Source organism: Numida meleagris, chromosome 2 (assembly GCF_002078875.1).
Source record: "Numida meleagris isolate 19003 breed g44 Domestic line chromosome 2, NumMel1.0, whole genome shotgun sequence".
Classification (NCBI taxonomy): domain Eukaryota; kingdom Metazoa; phylum Chordata; class Aves; order Galliformes; family Numididae; genus Numida; species Numida meleagris.
Genome location: NC_034410.1, coordinates 6,252,115 through 6,275,562, shown reverse-complemented (window position 1 = coordinate 6,275,562; position 23,448 = coordinate 6,252,115). Strand labels below are relative to the sequence as shown.

Below are 23,448 nucleotides of genomic sequence, written 5' to 3'. Positions count from 1 at the left end.
TAAGGGAAGCAGTTTGTACCTGGCATGGATTCCTCACCACCTGGTGAACAGGCACTAGTATTTCATCAGTAATTATGCTGAGAATCACTTCTTTTGTGGTGTTTCTGTTTTTGGTTGGTTCCTTGTTTGCTTTGCATTTAGTATATTTGTTTGCTTTTTGTGTTAGCACCATGGGTTATGGGTTTGTTTGTTTGTTTTGTGGTTGTATTCGGGCTTTTTTTTTTGAAAGAGTCTGGAAATCAACAAGAACAGCAAAGAAATATTTATCCCTCTTCACTACACCAATTCCTAATTCTTCAGGAGCAAGTTTACAAAAAGGACTGAAAGCCAAACACTATCAAAGATGAGGCCAATGGGATGTGTGAGGCTTTAATTACATTACTACTGAATCAGTCACCTACTAAATTTGTCTCACTGAATTAACAGCAAGGTTGTGCAGAAACCACAGGACAGATAATAAGTACTTAGCATGACAGAATGAATTTGAAAAATATAAATGGTTTGATTTATGCTTTAAAAAAAATCTTTTTATTTACCTTTTGAAGCAAATCTTTTTGAAAGTCTCATAATTTCTGTTTTGTTATTTACTAAACACAGAGTTGACAAATCATTAATTCTCTTGGCTCTGAACAGATCGCATCTGGTTGTATCCAACCAATTATTTCTAAACTTGGAAAGAGGTCTCTGTTCGGCACCTAATTTAATGAAAGTGAAGAGGTACAGGCAGATACACCAGCCACTTTGTCATGAGATGCAGCCTATCTGTTCCCACAGCACTTGAGAGGAACAGGATAATACATAAAGCATTTCTGCCAGAGGCTGATCAATGAGGATTACATGGGGTGTCTCCAACAGAACCTCTCTCTCAAATCCCAGATTTCCTCATTCCTCAGCACTCAGAGGAGAACATCTCCCTGCAGGTGTTTAAGGCCAGGTTGGATGGGGCCCTGGGCCCTTTGATCTACCATTTAATCTAGAGGCTGGCAGCCCTGCCTGTGGCAGGGGAGTTGGAACATGACCCCTGAGGTCCCTTCCAACCCAAGGCATTCTATAATCCCATGAAATCAGCTCAGCGGACTTCTTGTCTGTAAAACATAACAGAAACAACAATTTCACATAACATCTTCAGTGATGCATGTGTTGTTTTTGTTGCTATTGTCATTTGCTTTTGTTTGTGGTGTGTGTTTGTTTTTTAATATAATTCACAAAGGTTTAGGAAATATTGAAGTATGAGATGACTTTGCAGTGAAAAATGATACATTCGGAACATATCAAAGCAAAATGTTTTGCTGCCCTGAAAGTATTTCGTGAGATTTGCAGGGGGCAACCATGTGTGATAGGAAGACACAGGGTGGCTTAGAGCATTTTATTTGCTTTGAGATTCCTGTTGATCTTATTTTTCTTTTCTATTTGGGTAAAACCAGCATTTTTTTTTTAAACAGAAAAAATCACAGTAATAGGAAATTCGAAGTGGCCTCATCACTCAACTTTTCTAATGGTATATAGGACCCTTGGGGAAAAAAAAAAAACAGGAGTTTTACTGCTTCATCTCGGGTTTTGCTTTGGCTTTCAATTGCCGTCAGCCTAAGCACCCTGCAGACAAGGTGCTGAAGAGGGACATGCAACATACACTGAATCATTTGCATTAAAAAAAGTGTTCACATCTTTTTCTGTGCAGCATTTTCTAACAAATTACTAAAATTGCCTTATCCTGGAGCAAAGATACCAAGATTCCAGTACAACCAGCTGCTATAACTTTGAGCACAAATCTCAGCCATGTGTGCAAGCTCATTTTGTCCATGGAAATATTGTACAGTTTATGAATACACACACACAACATTCCTGAGGCTTCTTAGCAGCACTATGTATCTTCCTATTGTTTTCTCATGTCCTTGGGTAAGAATTACTAAATAGGTGATTCATTTAACTGTAACTGAAAGTGGATACGAAAATAATAGGTAACAGCAATTTAAAGCAAGCTATTCAAAGCATCTCCATTAAAGCATCACCATAAGCATCACAGCAATGGTTATGAAACAAAAGCGCAGCAATTCCCTTCTTAGCTGTTCCTTTGTGAGAAAGGAAATGGATCAGGTAAAAGACAGAAAATCTATATCTATTTTTTTCTAAATGGCCTATTACATCTGAGTAACACCTCCATATCATACAATCAATTTTATAGCTTAGCCTATTGGATTCACATAAATTTGATATCTGGTTTTACTCGCTGAACACAACTCACTGTGGACAAGAAGGGCTACGGCATACCTGGTGAGGCCATATGGAGGCTACTTTGTTCTCCTTCCTGCTCATACTCTCCTGTGGAGTTTTCCAGCACACACTTGGATATACACCTCACCTGTGAATGAACTTGACTGCTTCTTTACTAGGATTTGATTTGCTCAAATATAGTGGAGAGTGAAAAAATCAGAGGATCAGCTGTGGTTCTTTCAACCTCTGTGAAAAAAAAAAAAGCAGAGAAGGAAATATCAGGTTTCTAACACTGTCAAGAGCATTAGCAAGGGATGGGAAGCTCAGTTCACAAGCTCTACCGTGTTGGGGCATGGTGGCAGGAATTGTGGTCTGGGCATGCGGAGGAAGGCTGTATGCAGCAGGAGTTCTGGGCAGCACATCACTCGTGTTTGATGGCAGTTGGAGAGCCACAACTGAGACAGACCCAGGGGAGCTTCGGCTGCAGAAGGAGAAATGCTTTCAAATGACTGAAAGAGCTCAGAACTCAGTTCCAGAAACAAGCTCTTCATATCCAGATTTATTGAGATAAGAATGAAAAGCAAAATCCAGTGGGAAACTGCAATGTGTTCTCAGATACCCTCCCAGTGGCAAGACAGGGTCTATTTTTGGCGTAAACAAATTGCTGCACATACTTCACATGGTTTTGGAATCAAACACTTTGGCCTCATTGACAGCACGGAAGCACCCTATTCACCTCACAAGTACAGAGATCATGGGGCAGCATTAGTTGCTTTGAGCTTAAAATAAATCCCTTTAATAGGAACCTGCATGTCATTTCACTATGAAAGATTTTGATGCAGAAAAGGAAGAGAAACAGGAATGTGGACTACCCCAAAGCTGTTTCTCACACATAAGTTGCAGTCAGATTTGCAACTGGAACACTGTGACAGCAGAGCTCCTGATTCATTTCCCCCAAAGAGACTCTCTACACCTTCACAGTGAGAACCTCACACTAACAAAAGTACAAGAAAATGCAAATTCTCCCCTCTATTGAGCAACACAAACAGTTCTGTTTGAGTTCTGCTAGGAGATACAAAATAGCAGTATTGGCCTGGGGGAGATGTCATGAAGAATGTTCTAAAACATATCTCCATTTTTAAAAGCACAGACACGCTCTTTTTGCTTGCAAAATACTGTCCTACTAACAAGTTCTGTCATGCTGGAAACTGGTAGCTCCATAGTGCCCCATACTGATTCTGATACAGCCACCTACAACATCTGTTAAGTAAGAAAACAAAAGTACTCCCATTCTGAAGTAAAGAAACCAAGCCACAGAAGAGCAAAATTTCAAAATCTTTGACATGAAGAGCCTTTGGTCACCTTTCTGACTGTACGTTTGACTCATGATACACTTTCATATTTCTTATCAAGTACTAAGGAAGTCTGTGAGAGGAAAATGTAGAGTTGTACCGTGAATGCACTGACAAGCTCTGAAACTCCTGAGCAGCCTGTAGCTGTCTTACTGTGTAATCTTCCTGTGCAACCTCTTTTCCTATTCCCTTCCTATAGGTTTGATTGCCTGTGTTGAAGGTCTGCTCCCATGTAATGCAACTTCTATTGCATCCAGACTGGCTTTCTTTGAAATCAACGAAGTTTGAGAAAGAGATGCAAGAAGTTTCCAGAGCCTCTACTTATGTCCCATCCCAGCCCTGCTGTCACCACCAGCTGTCTTCCTCTCGGTGACTTATAAACACAAAAACGAAATGGTCTCAAGTTACAACCTTAACCTTCAGCGCCATACCTCTGCTGGATGAAACTGGAAACAAAATAATGAGAATAACAGATATATCTGAGCAAGAATTTAGGATAGTCTTTAGAATGAGTCTCAGACTTCCACAAAGACTATTTGAAAGAGAAGATTGAAAACGGGCCTGCAAACACATATGAAGCAAATTGAGGAAGAAACAGTTTCGAGTAGGTCTGGAGAAAAACAACAGCAATGCAATGGAAAGGACAGAAAGAACCAGCCAGGGCTAGGGAAATGGTGAAGCGGCATCTCTCCTGGCAGGTTGACTGTGTCATAGAAAAGTACCTCAGGAAAGAATATGTCTGCGGCAGGCCAAGTAGGTCACAGGAAGGTTCAGAAAAGTTCATGGTGGTCACTTTCACTGGAGTTTCAGCAAAATAGGTGATCTCCATGGAAACACGGAATTTTGTCAAATTTGGAAGAAAAATTGTCTGCTGGTATTTTCAGACCATCTCAAAAGGATAGTTAGGCTCATTAACTATTCTGTTGTACACCTGATCTGGGTTCTAGGTACTATACTGGTAAATAAAACGTCCTCTAACTGGCTTGACTCTGGCTAAGCTCTGCTATTCACCCCAAAATCATGGCTTGTCCTTAAAGCCTGGTGGTCTCTAGTACTTCCCACACACTAGCTGACGTGGCTCAATTAATACTTATGAATATTTTATTGTCCTTGGAAACCAAGTGATAGGTCTCAGGTTAATACACTGGCATTTCCTTGCTGGAACAAGCCTTAATTAACCCATTGCCCAAAAGCAGAGATGTTCCATCAAAGTAAGTGGGGACCATCTTTCCCCATGGGGTACTCCACCCAAATAGTAGGATCAAACCAGCGCTGAACCAACTCCCAATTCTTTTTCTTGTTGTGCAAGGATAAAAGTGGCCTTCACTGAGGCTCAATTGCCTAGGGATCCATGCACCTGTAATCAATGCCCTGCTCCCAGATTTATTTTCTGTTGCCAAAGTCAGCGTTCATGCTGCAAGTGGTTTGTTAGCCTTATCTTGCACTGATTTGTTTGCTGTCTCGTCACAGTACAAGACATTCATTTCACCCCTGGCCAGAGATATCTTTATCATGCACCAGCCCCAAAGACCACTGTAATATACCTCCAACAACATAGATCCCATCTCCATGGTGCCTGTTAATTCTATCTGCTGCCTGAATCCCCGTGGGCCTTTCAGAGTCTTCCCTCCTCACCTCAGGAGTTACCTCGATAATCCTGGCTATCACCGTTTATTTCCTTGCCTCCAAAGGTCATTCTCTTTCACCTTCTGCCCATTTAATTATACCACAACAACTTCTAGAGAAGTGATTTTTTTCCTAGGATATTACTTCCAATTTATTTGCCTTAATTTGGGAACAAGTCTCACCAGCACACTTTTGCTAGGTGTGTTACCCTGATAATACACCCATAGCCACTGAAGCTGCAAGTTTCTGAGGTGCCCTCAAGGGTGTCTGGCTCTCTGTCAGTTATTTACAGTTGGATAAGCAACAATTTTCCAGAGACGAACATAGCAAACTGAAGCCACTCATTCCAGGCAGTAATATGTTGAGTTTTCAGCCCTCAGATTTGAAGTACATTTATATTTCCACAAAATCTATGCTCCAATGCTGCTTCCAAAATACAGAGTGATAGCCATCTTTCACACAGTCCCGTGCCTCAAACTTGCCTGCCAATTTTAAATTAGAAGTTAATGCCTTTATACTGCTGGGTTTACTGTTTTGTTGCCAGATTGACACTACTCTACTGCCTCAACTACTGCCCCTGAAACAGCAAGAAGAAACACATTCAGAGGAAAAAAAAAGAGAGAGGGAAGGAAAGATTCAGAAGAGTTTGGCTCACATTCACTTAGACATCACTCAACCTTTGTCTTTACACCCAGTCCAAAGAATCTGTGTTACAATTTATATCATTCTAAAGCAGATGTCTGAGTAATCACATATGTCACTCTTTAAATCGCCCCTTACTGTTAATTGACTGAAAAAGAAGATAAAGTAAGATAAAACATGTCCTGTCTTTGTAAGGATTAGCTCAGGTACTTAGATTAATTCCATTCCACCTGTTTAATTTAAATAAGTTTCAACGCTTCCCTCACATTCACAGATGTGATATATCTGTGGGTGGAATTGATTCTCCTTAGCAGATACACACTGGAAGCCTAAACAGCCACTAGACATTGGACAGCCATTTGATATCTGACAAAGATGACATGCAAACTTTGATTCACTTCCCTGTCCTTCTTCTTCCCTATCAATGTGTCAGAAATGTGGGAATTTAAAACACTGGTGGGGACACAGGTATAGTTAACAGTGTGATAAGAACATATATTTACGTTATCTACAAGAGATTGCCACTAGCAACAGCATGAAAGGAAATTATATTGAACAAGTATCCTCTATTCAGAGTACAGCTTTCCCAGCACACATTAACATTCAAGTCTGGTCTTTTTTTTTATACATCCAAAAGGTGTATTAGCACCAGCATTCAGCAGGAATAAGGAATCCAATGTGACCAAGTGTTAGGTGAATGTTTCACACACCTGTCAGTACATCTTTTCACATCCTTTTATTGGAATGGGGTTTTTCCTATTATCTGTCAATAATAAGCAAGCTAGCTTTTATCTTTTTTTTTTTTTTCAGAGGATTATTTGTTGGAAATCAAGATAGACTGAAACACAAATTGTAATACTCAGCATCTATTTCTAGACTATTTTCACTATCTGTGTTCAGGTGAGAACTCAAGTTCACCATGTTCTTTGTCTTCAGCCAGTTCCATCCACATGACATATGAAATTGCTTCTCTTATGCTTAAAAATATTTGGAAGATACTGTCATATTCGTTTCTTTTATAGGCTCCAGACAGCTCCTCACCCTTGGGTGAAAAGCTGAAGGATTTCTTCAGAAGAAGCACTGTTGATTTTCTGCCTTAAAATAACTAGACTTATAAATAAAGAACTGTGCCCTGGGAATCAGATAGTGTTTCTCTGTATGTGAACCCAGGAAAAAGATGAAGGCCTCTGTGGCCTTCATGACTCTCTTTGTTGTACAGTTGAAGTGCTTATATGAAAATGAGGCAGAGGAGGCACTGCGTTCCTCCATCTGTGATTTTTCTTCCATATTAAATGATTCATTTGACCTGTTTTGGAGATCTTCCTTACCATCAGGTGAAGTGTGTCTGGATCAAGAGTGTGATTCTTCTCAAGCTAAAAATGATGTTTAAAATAGGTCAGGTGAGCCACTCCCTAAACACACCTATTTATCTCCTTTGATTTAAAAGGGTGACACCTAAGGTAGGTGAAATCAATTTGAACACTGCAGTTCAGAGTCTGAATGAGGTATAAAATGCAGTCTCGACTTGTATTTGCTGTGATATTTCTGTCCTGTTGAACCTATACTCCCCAGAACTCATGAGGAAAACCAGACAGACAGATTCTAAAACTGTCTTTCTGCATCATAAAGAACCAATAAAGGGCTCAAACTTGTTTTTTCTCATTTCAGCACCGCATTTCACCATAAAAGGGAAAACCTCTCAACAGTGTATATAGCATCCTGAGTTCATAAGAGCACTCACTTGCTGTGAGACTTGACAGAACAGTGTCATTTTCTCTAACACTTTATGGCAACAAAATGAACTCAAGAAATAGTCTTGGAGAAATAACTAAATTCTAATGAAGTTACAAAAGACTGCAAGTAAGACCTTCCGACCACAACCACATTGTTCCTATCTTAAACACGCTTAATGAGGTTTGCACAGTGATACTCTTACTTCTTCAGGCTTTGTTCCCAAATAAAGATCTTAGCAGGTGGAATATGTAATTTACTGATCTACAGCTGATCAAATATTTGTCATCTGACAGCCCAGGGAAATACAATTGGACTTGTAGAATGTGTTTTACTTCTGTTTTTGGCTCTTTTTTTATGCTCCATTAGGTGGCAAAGCCCACAACAGGGGCTGACAGCGCTGAGAGCTGGTTAGAAAGATAAATAATGAAGAATGAAGAAGCCGCTAGACAAAAATATAATGTGTCATTAAGTATCTTCATGAGTTTCTGTTCAGTCGAGTTCTTGCAATAAGTGTGATGCTGTCGCTAATTTATATCAAAAAACAGAGTGAGTGCAGCCTAATAAGGGATCTTGTCTCTGCCCAATCATAATAAGGAACAGAGGTAAACTCTTGTGCTGCATCATTTTTGCTATTGTTTTTGGGTCTTGAAATTTTACTTCTTTTCTTTTATTCCAATAAAAAGCAATAGCTTTCAGGAGAAAGATAATTTTTCCCTCTGCTGCCATCCCTTACTTCCACGATAGGTTTCTCTTGCCACGGGTTTTGCCAGGATGGCACAGACATCTCTTTAGTCCTTGATAATATTTCATCTTATATGACTATTTTCACAGTGCAAGAACAAAAATGAAAATCAGCAAGCGTGAGTCTACATTCACCTCATCTGCATCTGGAACCAGTTTCATAGCAGTGTAGCACAGAATAAGAGCCAATGTTCTGTGACGATTCACTTCCTGCATTTATGAACTAGAAACATGGCTTTCTCTTCTGGGAAAACTACTCCAGTCCTGTCACCTAACCATTTTTCCCTTAAAAATACTTGAAAATTTGTTGTGTACATCCATGCAAATAGAATAGGGAATATGACATTTGTAAATGGAATTAACATATTACCTTTTTCTACTGCAGGATGAGGTTAATTTGATGTCACTTTTTTTCCTCACCCTAAAGATTCTTCCTTATACTACTGACTCCAAAAAATGGAAAAAAAAAAAAAAGTAGAATAAATGCATGCTGGCATGCACTGAAGATTTACCACAGCTGTACCTGAGAAGTGTGGAATGACAGCAAGACACCACATGATAGTTTAACTGCAAAAAAACCTTCTTTCTTGTCTGTTTTTCAGAGCTGTATGATGCTATATGGTGCAAGTACAACATCAAAGGTTGTGGTTGATTTGCAGTTGGAGGATGTTTTCCTTCTGAGTTGTTGTTAAGATCTCTCCCATCCTGCAGCCCCCCTGCAGATAGGAGATGTCTGAGTCTGACAAATAGTCTGATAGTCATGTATTAGATAGTAGTATCTTTCTTAGTATCATAGAATCACCAAGGTTGGAAAAGACCAACAAGATCATCCAGTCCAACCATCCACCTATCACCAATAGTTCTCACTAAACCGTGTCCCTCAGTACAACCTCTAAACATCCCTTGAACATCTCCAGGGTCAGTGACACCACCACCTCCCCAGGCAGCCCATTCCAGTGCCTGATCACTCTTTCGGAAAAGTAGTATTTCCTAACATCCAGCCTGAATCTCCTCTGGTGCAACTTGAGTCCGTTGCCGCTAGCCCTATCACTAGTTACACAAGAGAAGAGGCCAACCCCCACCTCACCATAACCTCCTTTCAGAGAGTTATAGGGAGCAATGAGGTCTCTCCCGAGCCTCCTCTTCTCCAAACTAAATGATACATTCCCAGCAAAGGCAGAATACCTGTTGCTTATGAACTAAGATTTATGAAAAGAGCAAATAGCACTCCAGAATCCAGAGTATTTCCCATTCCTTAGGCTCTCCTTCGCTCCACTGCTGAAGGTTGCTATAAATGAGTTTGAACTTCAGCTTCCCCGAGTGAATCTGCTAAATCTGTGATTTCATTGAATTCAGTGAAAGAGGAATTACATTCTTCAGGTATCATGGATTTCAGTTAACAGCAGTAGTTCACTGGAGCAAATGGGGAGATGAAAAGCAAACTGTACATTTATACTGAGCAATGCACTGGATCTGATTCAAATTTGCACCGTGGAAGCCCTATGCTTTATCAATGACTAAAATGCACTTAGCTTCACTCCTTACAGGAGCAACAAAAATCCACTACAGTAGGGCTAAACTCCAATCTATGGCTTCAGTAAAAATGAGAGCTTGTTAGGAAGTTTAAACATGCAGCTAAAGGAGTTAAATCCTTTTATACATAATGCAGACTATCTAGGATGCCAAACTGGAAGTACAGCACCTGTGACTATCATGCATTAAAATAGTTTGAGAAAGGATAAAAGAAAACCTGTTTGATGTCATAGCAAAGAAAAAGAGATTATTAGAATTAAGAAGGCATCACTCAAAATACTGAAACTGTTCCCAAGTTAAATAACCAAAATAGCAATAGTGAAGCATCACAAACTCTGTTTAATAAACACCAAAATAAAACCAGTCAGATGAACAGTCTGAGAAGCAATTATCTGAAAAAATAAAACAAATAATATTTTATTCCCCCAACACACTGCAAGCAAAAAAGCTTGTACAGAGATTCTGTAGTGCCAACTGATGACACCAGTAAACGCGGAGCAGTCAGGGAAGGCCATAGCCAGGCAGCCAATAAATTCCTTTTACTGGTGTTTGCTGTAGAAGAAACTGAGAATATTCTTGCATATACTTTGGTAGCCTATATTTCAGCCTGACACTTTTGTAATCACAGATGAGACAATGGTATAAATACACAAAGTGAACATTAACCAGAGGATGCAATCCTTCTAAGGCAGCTCGGTGAAGAAATAGCGGAATTACTATTGACAAGATTTAATCTTTCATTAAAATCTCTTTGGGAACTGAAAGATGTCAGCGGTGGAAAATGAAAGTGTCACAGAGGGATCAGTATCACTAACAGCCTGAAGCTTGGTAGCTGCACGATGCAAGTAGATTCTACAATAAGGAAAAAAAATAAAGCAGCAACATTACTTTCAACATGGCTTGTTTCAGATTTGTTTGTTTGTCCCTCATATAGAATCATGCAATCATTAAAGTTGGAACAGACCATTAAGATCATCTAGTCCAACCATCAGCCCATCCCCTCCATGCCCACTAAACCATGTCCCGCAGTGCCACATCTCCATGTTTCTTGGACACCTCCAGGGACTATGACTCCACCACCTCCCTGAGCAGTCTGTTCCAGTGCCTTACCACTTTTTAGAGAAGAAATGTTCTCTAATATCCAATTTGGACCTCCCCAGTGCAGCTTGAGGCCATCACCTCTAAACTTATTGTTAGCTGCCCGGGAGAAGAGGCTGACCTCCACCTTGCTGCAACTTCCTTTCAGGGAGTTGTAGAGAGGGTTTTTGTAGAGAGGGCCATGAAGGGTATTCTGCACTGGTCCCCCCCCTTAAAAGATTTCACAGGAACTAAGACCAGAGGCTTGGTGAGTCACAACAGGATGCACTGCTGGGATTAATGCACCCTTCAGCACTTATGTCCTAACATTCTTATGACCTCTTCCATTGGCTGTTTGCAAAGGTTCAACCCTGTGTTTTGGTGTTTCTTTTAATTCAATGAGGGTAAAACTGCTGTTTCTTCAACCAAATGTTGGATACAAGCAATTCCGCAGATAGCACATCACAGAAAGGCTCTGATCAGATCACAGAGAAACTACGGTTTTGGACAGCACTTCGTTCTACTTTAATTCTGCTTCTTATAAGCTACGGTGATGCTTGCCTGGGTTTATTAGTTCCCATCTGAGTGGTAAAGAGCTGGTGCGTGCTGAGAACTTCAGCACTGCTACTGGACAGCTCCTTGTGAACTCAGAGATGTGGATAAATGACCTCTCCACTCACCCCTACTGTGCAGTATGGCTCCGAATTCGTTACTGTTTTGGCCACATTTGACATCCAAGCCCAGCCAAGATTGTTTCTGATTGTATTGATTTATCAAATCAAGAGACACAGGGTCACCGTGTGAAAATTCAAGCACAAATATGTTTTGTTTGGCTGCTGGAAAGACCAAGCACTTCTCTGGGGTTATCCTCCTCTGAGTTGTGCCTTCTCTGCAACTGGGACAGCCATAGCTGCTTCCCACTCACAGCACAGATCATTCAGAGCACAAAACCTATGTTACAGTAACGAAGGCAGCCATACTGAGTACATACAGAGTATGTTAGTAACAAAGACTGCTGCTGTGCAGAATTACACACCTGCCCACAAAGCAGCACACACTGCTGTCTGGGAGAAAAATGAATCCTTACGGTCCTATTTGTTCCCCCTCCTGCAAGCCATAGCGCTGGCTTGTGGAAATGTATTACACAATGCTAAGAAGTAGAAATCTCTAGAGCACTGGACTCTGCAATGTTACTTTATCTTTTAAAAATCCTGCTTGCCTCACATCACTGCTTTCAACAAAAACATATCTGACAAAAAGAACCACAGCCAGAAACTCCTTCTGTTTTTGATTTTCCACATGCAGTCACAGAAATGTTTGGAGCTTCTGCTAGTGACCTCACATCTCCTGATTTGATAAATTAATGTCATCAGAAACAGTATATAGAGTCTTACATATCAGATACATCAGAACAGTCAACACCAGTTGACGGTTATTTCACAACGAAAGGGCTCCTTTAATTCTCACTATGTCTCCTAGCCACACATTTATAAAGCCTGATATTGAAATGAATGATAATGAAACAGAGGCAGAAAATGTTATCGCCAATAATTCTGCATAGAGTATGCTAAAGTGTTGTAATGTTGGGCAGCAGTACCAGCTGCTGAGACTGACTGACTGATCACCCTGGTACAGATGTAGCAGAAGAACACAACTTCATTTTTAATTTAAGAGTGATACACTCCCTCCTTCTCTGGAGCACAGGGTTTATACAGAAGGCCATCCCTCTATTGTCACTGGGATGTGAGATACATCTGACTTGGAGAAAAATCCTTGCAAGAAGCACTTTTCTGTGATTCCATTCAGAATGAAAATAAACCCTTGGTTCTGCTGTGACGGAAAAATGAACTTATTTAAATAAAGCTGCTTAATTATATGATTTGTTTTTATCTATTTATTAAATCCAGGTGATCTTTGCCAATTTCCACCTAGGCATATGCCTAACAAAAACATGAAATGACATCTAAGGCATAAAAAGAGGGAACCAAGTTCCAGTCATACTTTTTCCAGAGTAAATTTCATCCAACCCTATAGATTTCAATGATGTAACTGTCCTTGCCATGCAGCTATCTTCTCCTGTTTCAAGAAATGGCAATGTGGAAGATAATAGGGAAGATCTGTAGTTGATAGCATGTTCTGCTTCCTAAAACTGATGATCGTCTGAACTGCAGTATCCTACTAGATATTTCTTACCTTCATTCCAGGTTCTTGGAACAGGCTGCCAAGGGAAGTGATGGAATTGTTGTCCCTGGAAGTGTTCAAGCAACACACAGATGTGGCGCTGAGGGACATGGTTTATTGGCCATAGTGGTGATAGGTTGGTCTTTTCCAATACTAATGATTCAATGACTAACTGCTTATGAATTTATTCTGAGCTTGTTCTAAGTCACTGTGCCTTGCCCAAGTCCAATGGCACAAAGAGTGTTTTGCCCAAAGATCTGTCATTAGGACGACATAGCTACAGAATAAATTCAAAGACTTCAGACTTTCAAATATAGATTTATATTATGAATCATTCCTGGTTCAAGGACTTGGGGTGGGCTGGGAGTACAGGAAACTTAATGATGAGGAATGGAAACCTGGGAAAATAGATCTGGATTTCAAACACCAACCAACCTTTAAATATGATCAGGTAATATGATGGTGTGACAAGAATTCCTGGATGTGCTGCTGCATTTTCTTTGCATCTTGGCAAGTAGATATGAGTGGGTCACTTTGTTCTTTGCAGCAGTACAACAGAGAAAATAATATTTTCCTTTTACAGCAAGATCATATCTGAATTTGAAAAGAACGCAGCAAAATTTTTTAAAGCTGTGTACTAATGTATGACAAAAATTTTCAAGTAACTAATCCTGGCATTTCTCTCCTCAGATACTACAGTCCTTTGAACAGACACTCACTTTGAATCCAATCTCCTTAACAATAAACCAGTATTCACTCAATTATTTGTTTAAACAACAGCCTCACATTAAAGTCAATTAAAAATACTGAAAGCAAGTTATTTGAAAAATCAAAGAAACATTGAAGAAGAAAAAATATAAGGGAAAAATATAAATCACCAATAAAGATCATCCTGAGGTTTAAAAGCAGACATCTTAGAGATATAGGAGTGCTACATTATCAAGTGTGTAGTTCCATTGCCTGCAAATCATCCTCTAAGTCCCAAGTACAGAAATCCTACAGTTCAGCTGAAAGCTAAAAAAAAATATGCACCAGAGTTTTATTTTGTTTTGGTTTTGTTGTTGGTTTGAGTATTTGTTGGTTTGGGTTTGTTTTTTTTCAGAAATAAATCTTTTTACTTGCAAGACAAAAAAAATCATGGAGAGGTTTGTGAAACACTAACCCATACATCCCTGTTCTGAGATCCACTTTCTGCAGCCCATTAGAGTGCTAATAGTGTGACACTGAACGCAACATAGCAAGCAGCTCTTATGGGAGCCTCTTGAAGTTAAAGCCAATATATAGCCATATCAAAGAAGATTATCACACATACACAATTTACAACCATGTATTATCAGCTAACTATCTTTTAGATGTAGTGACATTTACAGATCTCTTTTAACACACGTTCCACAATGAGCAGTGGTGGGAAGACTGACATCACAATTTATAGACACTGCAGGGATTCTTTGCGCCTGCACACCAGGTTGTTGTCCCTACTGTTTTCCCCAAACCCGAGGCCAGATTGCTGACTCCGCAAGGCTTGGCTCCTTTCTTTATGGATTCAGTAGGGCGTTTCCATTTGCACCCTCCCAATGACCACAAAGCTCTTCCCTAGCAGCACCAGTGCAATTTGTGACCATGAGCATGTGCAGCTCAGTTTCCACATCTGGCTCCAAATTGTCCCTTCCAACATCTACATCTCCAAAGTGGAGCTGACATCACTGTACAACAGAGACAAATCCCTTTTTTTCCAGTACTCTGGTGATCAAAACATCAGCAGGTGACAGCTGATGGTCCTTGTGCACCAATCCATATAATACTGGTGCTACATGTGGACTGGAGTCTGACTCCACAGCTTTCTTTGGTGTCGACATTATTACTTGATATAAGTACCTGAGTTTTTGCACAGTGGAAATTAGTAGTACAATCTTTAGATCTACACTTCACAGCAGACAGAAGGAACTCATGCCCACCAACCTGTTTCTATTTTTAAGCACTCCAATGACAGGTATGTAGTGAAAAATAATTTGGTATGCAGAAGTACTTGTTTAGCTTCAGGGCACCCTATTAAAGCTATCTCAGAAAATTGAGAAAAATAATCTAGAGTTATAATATTTTTTTCCAACAAATAAAAATATATTTACACTGTTTAAGTAAAGAAGACACTTTTTTTGTGGTACACTAAGATAGATTCTTTCAATTAGACTATGTTAGCTCAAACAAAAAAAAGTGAATGCTCATTTGAAGTCAGTAAAAAACATTTCTGTTTTCTCATTTCTGGTGTTTTTGTTTGTTTTCTTGTTTGTTTTTATTTGAGAGGCTTTTCTTGTACTATATATGAAATTTTTTTTTTTTTTTTCTGTGGAAATATTTCTACATCATCTCTCCCAGAGACTAGAAGCAGAAACCAGATTTACCACTGAGAGCTCCCTCTTAAAACAACCACGAATATATTGTTGCAGTCAGCATTCGCCAAAAGAATTAATTCTTTTTTGTAGGATCATACTTCCAACAATAGTTCTGGAAACACAGTCCAGATGTTACCTACCACTGAACAAGATTTGTTTTTATACTAACACGTAAGCCTTCTGGCTCTGAATTGGCCTCAATATATTTTTGTTAGTTGCTCTAGAAAATATCTGAATCCTCAATATATGGATGTCTTTTAGAGGATGTTTGTGAATACACTTGAGCAATAGGTGGACTATGGCCAATTTCTTCTAATAGTTAGTTAAGAGATGGTCTTTTTTCCCCTGCAAGAAATCATTACCCTCCTTTGTATGACTGCAATGACTGCTTTCTCTCTTTGCTGCCCAAACTGCGAGTCTCCAGCTTAAACCAGTGAAGCACAGGGACATCTTGACCAGAGAGGTGGTAGATACCCCATCCCTGGAGACACTCAAGGTCAGGCTGGACAGGGCTCTGAGCACCTGATGGAGCTGTAGGTTTCCCTGTTCATTGCCAGGGAGTTGGACCAGATGACATTTGAAGTCCCCATCCAACTCAAATGATTATATGATAAAGCAACCACTACGTCAGACCCACTCATTATTTCACTGCAGTGTAGCATCAGCATTTACACAGCATTTTGTATGCTAGCTGGTGCTTGTAAGGGTCTCTTCAAATCTTTGGTCCTCGCTAGGATTTAGTCCCAGATCCACAAAGGTAGTTCAGTAAATAATTCCATCAAAATTAATGAGTGTCAGATATCTTTCTGGACAACTACATTTCTCTGAGGACCTGGGTCTTGGCCCACAAGCCAGTGCCATTTGGAATATGTCCCTTGATTAATTTTATTTAATGAGACTGAAATTAAGGTTGTTTTACAATAAGAGTTACACCCTATTTGTCCCTTTAGAAATCACTAGTCCAAAATAAATTTGCTAAGAAGCTGATCTCTTCTAAAGGCTGTAAGTTCCCAGAGGCAGAATAATTAAGTTTTCCAAAATACTTATCATAATTATGTTTTGTCCAGAGAGCTATCTTCTGGGGACCAATTATGAGTCATCCTAAAGCCAGAAGCAAAAATGCTTTTTGGTAAATCCTGTTGGAATGAGTACCAGCTGCTCCACACAATAAAGTAACACTTTTCCCATTTTTGAACATGCTACTGAAGTTATTAAATGATGTTCTTAGTCACTTTTCAGCTTTCTGCACAAAGTGTTTGGAGGTTGTGCCTAGCAATTAGAGATGGGATATGAAAAAGTATTCTAAAGGTGAGGCAACTGAGGTATGGGAGATTGTTTAATAAGAACATAAGAGCGTGTGGTATGCAATAGACAAGTTAATATTTTTCTGCACTTTCTGACTGAAAGAAGCAGCAGGTTAGAAAGATAGAACAGAACAGCAGAAAAGAATCAAAGGACCCAGTTCTGATTATTCTAGTCATGGTTATGAGCTATAGCTCATATACATACTTCCTATGAATCAGAGGCACACTGCCTAAAAACCACAAAGGTATGTCTGTGTGGACCTAGCATCCACTCCCTCCTTCGTACTGCTGCAAAACAACTGGAGCTAAATGCCATTAGACTAGACTAGAAATGCCATTATATTTATGATGCTCTACAAATAAATATAGTACTACAGTAGGTAACAGACTGAAGGCATTACAGTATGGCATAAACTGTATTTAGATTAAACAAGAGCTGCCTTGACACGTCCTGGATGATAGGCCTGATCCTCATCCCATTTACTTCACCCAGATAGCTTGGAAAAGATTGATTAAGGACAATACAGCAGACACAGGTCTCTAACTTTCAGTTGTGCCTTACCATAATTATATATATAACGCATTATTAATTTGGATACCTTCAAGAACAGGCATTAAACAAGCTAATGTCACAGAAAAGTGAGAAGCTTCAAACCCTATATCAGTCTACATTCACTGAACGTCATCCAGCCTCCATGACAGGTTTAGTGTACTAGGTGATTCTGTTAAATTTACAACAGAAATTTGGGGGCAAGAGTATTTTCCATGGAGAATAATCTTCCCACGACCAGTGAAAGCACTTTGAATTCCCAAGAGTTATATCTCCCCATTACAAGGTGTGTTTTCCCAGCCAAAAATTACCTTTGCTTTTTATTCATTGTGACAGATCTCCTTTCTGAATCAGTAAAAATCCTACTGCAAAGAAAAATATTTTGGTGAGCAGTTTCTTTTGTGATACTATGTACAAGGAAAAGATTTATCCTTCTGCTTGTATTGTGAACATCATCAGCCAATCAGCAATAAAAAGTAAATCAATTACATGAGCCAAACAGGTCGATACAAGATGGAACAATTAATTTTGCTCGAGAAATTTTACAGGATATCACCTGCCTAGCAAGGAGCAAACACAATGACATCAGTAGTTTCTTGAGGTTAGAAAGACCAGCTATAAGAAATAATTGCAAGTATTTATAAACACCAGATTTCAGCGTTTACAAAGATTAAAGCATTGCAAGGATTGATTGCTCCAGTAAAAAGCCATTTTTTTCAACAAGCAAAGATTACTGTGAGCAGAAAGGAGGGAGAAGATCTCATTTCCATCACCCAAAATTCAAGCCAGACAGTTCAAAGTCATCCTTTTGAAAACATAGAATGCATTAATCTGAGAGAAGCTCCGTTCAGTCTTTATCAAAAACCTGTTATCAAAGCCATTTCTATCCCTACAGAGCACCAACTACCATATCACAAATATTCCCACCTGACTTCAATTGTTCCTGCCCGGCCTGGGAAATCTTAACGTCTGAGGGTTTCCTCATGAGAAAAGGCTTCTGCTTAAAGTATCAGCTGCACAGTCGAGGTCTGTGTGGAGCTGAATGCTGTTCTCACACCAGGTGTCAGTTATAGGCTTGCCTCTGAAGGGCACCAATGGCTAAACTTCTCAAACACGCACAGCTGCAGCAACTGCATGACAGAGTATCCATATGAATTTATTCAGCTTAATTTGTCAGGCAAACTGCATGGCAAGCTGACTGCCTATTCTTCCAGAGCAGTATCTGTTTATTTCATTTCCCATGAATTGCACAAGCAAACAAGAGTTTCTAAGGGGCTGGTCTGTTCACAATGCTATTTGCATTGTATCTGCACAAGATTACACACAGACAGCATTCTGGTAACTCTGGATATAAAACATAGCATAAATGCTGAAGAAGGGCAGCTCAAGTTGAAACAGTATTTCCATGAGCCCTGGAAACTTCCATCTCATTTGGGACAAAGCTGAAATACAGCTTCCTTCCCCTCTTCTCTCTTCCCTCATTGCCCGTAAGAGATCGTTTGAGTTTTCTTCTACCCAAGCAAGGGCTAAAGAAAAGCTGGAATGGCCTCAAAAGGGGAAGTTTTAATAACAGTAGGTATGCAGCTCAAAGGTTGGAAAGCTTGAGACTGTGACTGATAAGCAATTAAATACAACACTAATGAGTAGTCTGCCTGCTGTCCATCAGAGAATTAATGAAGGTCTACATGAGATGCATGTGGTATTTATACAGAAAAGGATGAGCAGACTGAGAAAATGTTTTAATGCAACATCTAAAGATATACACTGTGAATTGAATACAAGGCTAAGACTGAAGCTAGTGTGTGTGCTAGGAGTATGGATGAAGTAATTAAGCAATAAAAACAGGCAGAACAGATGCTTGATGAGAAACACTGGGGTAATTTTGTCATTGCTAAATAATGTATAAAGGGCTGGTCAAATACACAAAATGAGGAATTGTAGCTTGGGTTCTTTGAGCTTGGTGTTTTGGAGGACTCTTTCTGAGGATCACTTGACGGAGGCTTTGATCTTGATTTTGGTGGTGCTGGTATTACACTGTCATTTTTGTTTCTGATCTACACTGGGTAATTGAGAAAAGCAGTCTCGGTGCAGAACCACGGGTATTTCTAGGTGTGGATCTGTGGCTGTGTCAGTAAGAAGGATGGCTCTGCAGGAAGCCCAGGAACAACTCAGTGGAACAGAAAAGAAAAGCAAGCAGGATAATAAAGAGTAGTAGGGGGCTCTCATGTGTACTGGAGCGTTCCCACTGAGCTAAAAAGGACCGATGCGTCCCTGGTGCGTGTCAGCGACTTGGTTAAGAAATGGCTGCACAAACAAGCAGGCAAGCAGGAAACCTGTAAGGAGACTGTTGGGGCAAGAGCGCATGCAGCTGACAGTGACAAATCCAAAGAAAACACAAAAAAGAAAAAGCCCATTAAAGCAGCAGAAGATGAAAAGGGAAATTAGCCAGGCACCAAAGAGCCTCCTATTAGAGTGAAATTCTGTGTTAACGACTACTACTTATCGTCATCATATGGCCTTAATGAAAAATTTATCTTTGCCGAAGCCTGCTGTCCCTACTGCAAGCCACCGAGTTTGATGTCCTTTTAATGGTCCATGTGTTTCATTTGTAACAATCCAATTAACACTCAGGCTCTAATAGCTCTAATAATCAACTACTGTTAATATGGTTTCTGTACTGTGGAGTATTTCTGTTTCTTAAACTATATTTTGCACTATCCTGATTTTCAGCTCAAAGTTCTGCTCATCTGGTGCAGCTCCTTGAGGGGAAAGAACTGTTGGGGACAAGGACAATATATTTGCAGGAGAAGCAATGTCACTGAGCGGGTGATTTTTTCTTATAGAGCCAATTCTTAGCTGCAAAGAGCATTTTAAGTACACAGAGCGTGTGATACAGGGAGCAAGAGCCTATGGACTGATGATCAGCTTTGGGATGTACTCTGAAAGGAAGAGGTGGTACGTGTTGACGTATTTGCTGGTATCCTGGCAGAGGAGCACACACTGCTGTGATATTGCAGCTGAAAACCACAGTCCTTCACTCACCCTCCCAGTCAATGTGCTGCAAACAACACAAAGCAGTTAAAAGTTGCTGCCCCAGATGCACCGTGGACTCAAGTGTGCGCAGCTCTAAATGAACCAAATTAAAAGGATCACTGTAGTTTTGTGAGCCTAGTGCTTCGCTTGGGTTAATGTGCACTGAGCTGTGCAGAGTGTCTCCTTGTGCCCAGTGCCATGCAGAAGGGGTTTGCTGCACTGGGGTTGTGCTGCTCTCCAGGCAGGGGATAAATATGGGATAGACCTGGAGTGGGGAGGTGATATCCTGAGGCTGTAATTTCTCTATTGCCTCACATGTCAGCTTGTGTTAACATTATGAGAGCGGTTAAAGCGTGGTCATTAATGTGACGTTTATAGTTTTTATCATTGTGAAATGCATTACTCCATCTGAAATTGCTTAACATGATCTTCCACAAATATTGAATGCAAAACATCCACATATACAAGGGGAATTTTGATATCATACATACACCCAAAAAAAGTGATAGGGAAAACAGTTGATTCATTTGAGAAGCAATCTAGAAAGTCTGACTATTTACATCCTGGCTGCTGAAATGACAACATAAGTTTAAGAAGAATAAAACCTCCAGCTGCCATGAGTCTTTCACATAGTTGCAGTCACTTTGGGGATTCACAATGTATGGCCAATGCAAAGGACAAAATTATAACCTGGTAATAACGTGGACTGACTTCCTACCCACTAACAGCCCCCTTTGGGTGTAGTTAGAGGTCTACAATAAGTAGGAAGTAATGAACAATTTTAAAGCGTCCTTAGTACAACCTCATTATCTCCTTTGATTCTAATCCTGTTCAGGACAGCAGTCTCTCAACTTTATCTTTTCATCCTTTTGAATATTTTGAACATAGCTATCTTCTTAGAAACTACACATGCATTGAGTGTATGTATATATGTAAATATGTAGTGTATGTATACAATGGCTAAAATTTAGCTGTGTTATACCCTTGGTGGTGTAAAAATTAACTAGAGTTTTTGTAATGTCCAGTTACAGAAGCTGAAAGAGCAGATCAGTCCAACAGCAATTTCCTTTTCATGTTCTTGTTGATTCGTGTCCCTTGATTTTCTGCAGAGATTGGTAACATATTTCTGGACTGTGTAGCAATGAATAGCAGGCAACCTGAGAAGAATAAACAAACTAAATTTCTATTTATAGAGAATAAATACCTGTTTATCTGCAGTGGGTTATTTTTGTCTTTGCATAAACAAAGACAGAAAGAACAGCTAGTAAATCTCTGAGATTCAGGAAGTATGAGACTAGATTAAACAGAAAAGAAACTGCATAGGAACAGAAAAACAAAATGGAAGTTATCTCCCCGTTATTGCCACTGTTTACAGCACTTATCTCTATTTAAGTGTAACCTAACGACAACAACAAAAAGATAGCTATCATCTGTTGTGAGTCTTGTTTAAAGTGATCTGAATTAACCCCTGTATTTTCACAGCTGCAGAGAAAACTTGGTAGCTGTACATTTTATAGATGTAATTAAAGCAGCAATATCTGAAACATAAGTAATCCCTTAAAAAAATGTGTGGGGCTGCTGAGCAGTGAACCTAAAACAACTCATAGAGACAAGTGTAACCTGGCTACCCCCAGCCCACTAAGACCATTCGGGTATCTGAATAAGGTGAGTACCCTCAAAAACATCTGGGATTCTGGAAAGAATGTAAAGTTTTTCTATTGTATGAGTGGGCAAGATGATTTTCACTAAGACTAGCAGTTTGGTCACAATGTCAGAACTAATTCTCCAGAAGAAAGAAGAGCTTGTGGAAAAGCGCAGATTAACAGCTGCACTTTGACAAGATCAAACAATCTAATAAAATTAAATCACTTTACAAGATCAAAATAAAGTCCAGAAAACCAGACCCTACTTGATCTGAGTAATAAGCATGTTGTAGCCAATAAAATTTTATGTGGAAACATAATCCTCTAAGCTACTAAAAACTAATTTAACCCAGAAGAGTTAATAGGACACTGAAGTTAACCTTCTTTATCACATAAACTGACAAAATCAATGAATAAAATGAAACATTCTTTAACATCAGTTGTATTTCAAAGATTTTATGATAGATTTCAATGCAGACATTGAATTTCCAGGCCGTAAAATGCTGAACATCTACAACTGAGTAGAAATCAGACACCAGCCCAAAGATAATAAGATATATAAATGATTATTACATATTTCCCCCATAATATTACTGAGAGTTTTTACTACTATTCTGAGACTTGTACGTGAACCAGCATATCAGGAAGTATTCCTTGGTCAAAAGATTTAAGCATGTAATTGATTGGCTCCTTTAGTGCTTGGTGGATGGAGGGATAGCAAGTACTTTTCTGCATTTAGTGCAGTGTCTTTATGGGAGGCTTCATCCCTCCTAACATTAAGTATCTGTAATGTAAGCACTTATATCTGAGCTATATAATCAGTGGAAAGAAATAAGCACGTCTAGGGGTTTCATCTGACTCAGTTGTCTGCATTCAGGAGATGAGTCATGCCTTAGCTGTGCCTACTTGTCTCCACTGGTATTAAGGCAAACTGAAGTCATTAGGTCAAATGAAAATTGGATAAGATGGTGTGATCACCCATGCTGAGCACACAAAAATGGTAATGTCAAAAAAATTACTGTTTCCCTAAATTATATTTCCCTTCCTTTTATCCTAATTTCTTGTCAAAAACAGCTCTCTAGGGATACTGCACTGTTAGTGGAGAAATTTTAATTAAGAGGTTGGTTCCACGTAGAAGAAATTTAAAGCTGTTCACAGAAGACCAGTGTTCATTCACAGTTTTGGCGTTACCCATGTCACAGTCCCAAACTCTGCTTTGAGTTTCCAGGTTTGATTGATCAAAGTGTGATTTATAGATTAATAATACAGTATTGGATGAGAGGCAATGGCCTCAAGTTGCACCAGGGGAGCTTCAGGTTGGAGATTAGGGAAAATTTCTTCTCAGAAAGAGTGGTAATGCACTGGCACAGGCTGCCCAGGGAGGTGGTGGGAGATGCCCAAGAACCGTGGAGATGTGGCACTGAGGGACTT

The 23,448-nt window shown here is 39.6% G+C and overlaps 1 long non-coding RNA gene across 2 annotated transcripts; it reads right to left on the bottom strand.

The window, feature by feature from the left end:
* On the bottom strand, positions 282 to 18,390 carry LOC110394538. 2 transcript variants are annotated; one of them, XR_002435704.1, is made up of 5 exons: positions 18,269 to 18,390; positions 17,653 to 17,706; positions 2,553 to 2,692; positions 2,269 to 2,457; positions 282 to 1,085 (listed from the first exon to the last, which is right to left on the bottom strand). It is a non-coding gene; the product is annotated as an uncharacterized LOC110394538 (long non-coding RNA). The 2 variants fall into 2 exon arrangements; XR_002435703.1 differs by lacking the exon at positions 2,553 to 2,692.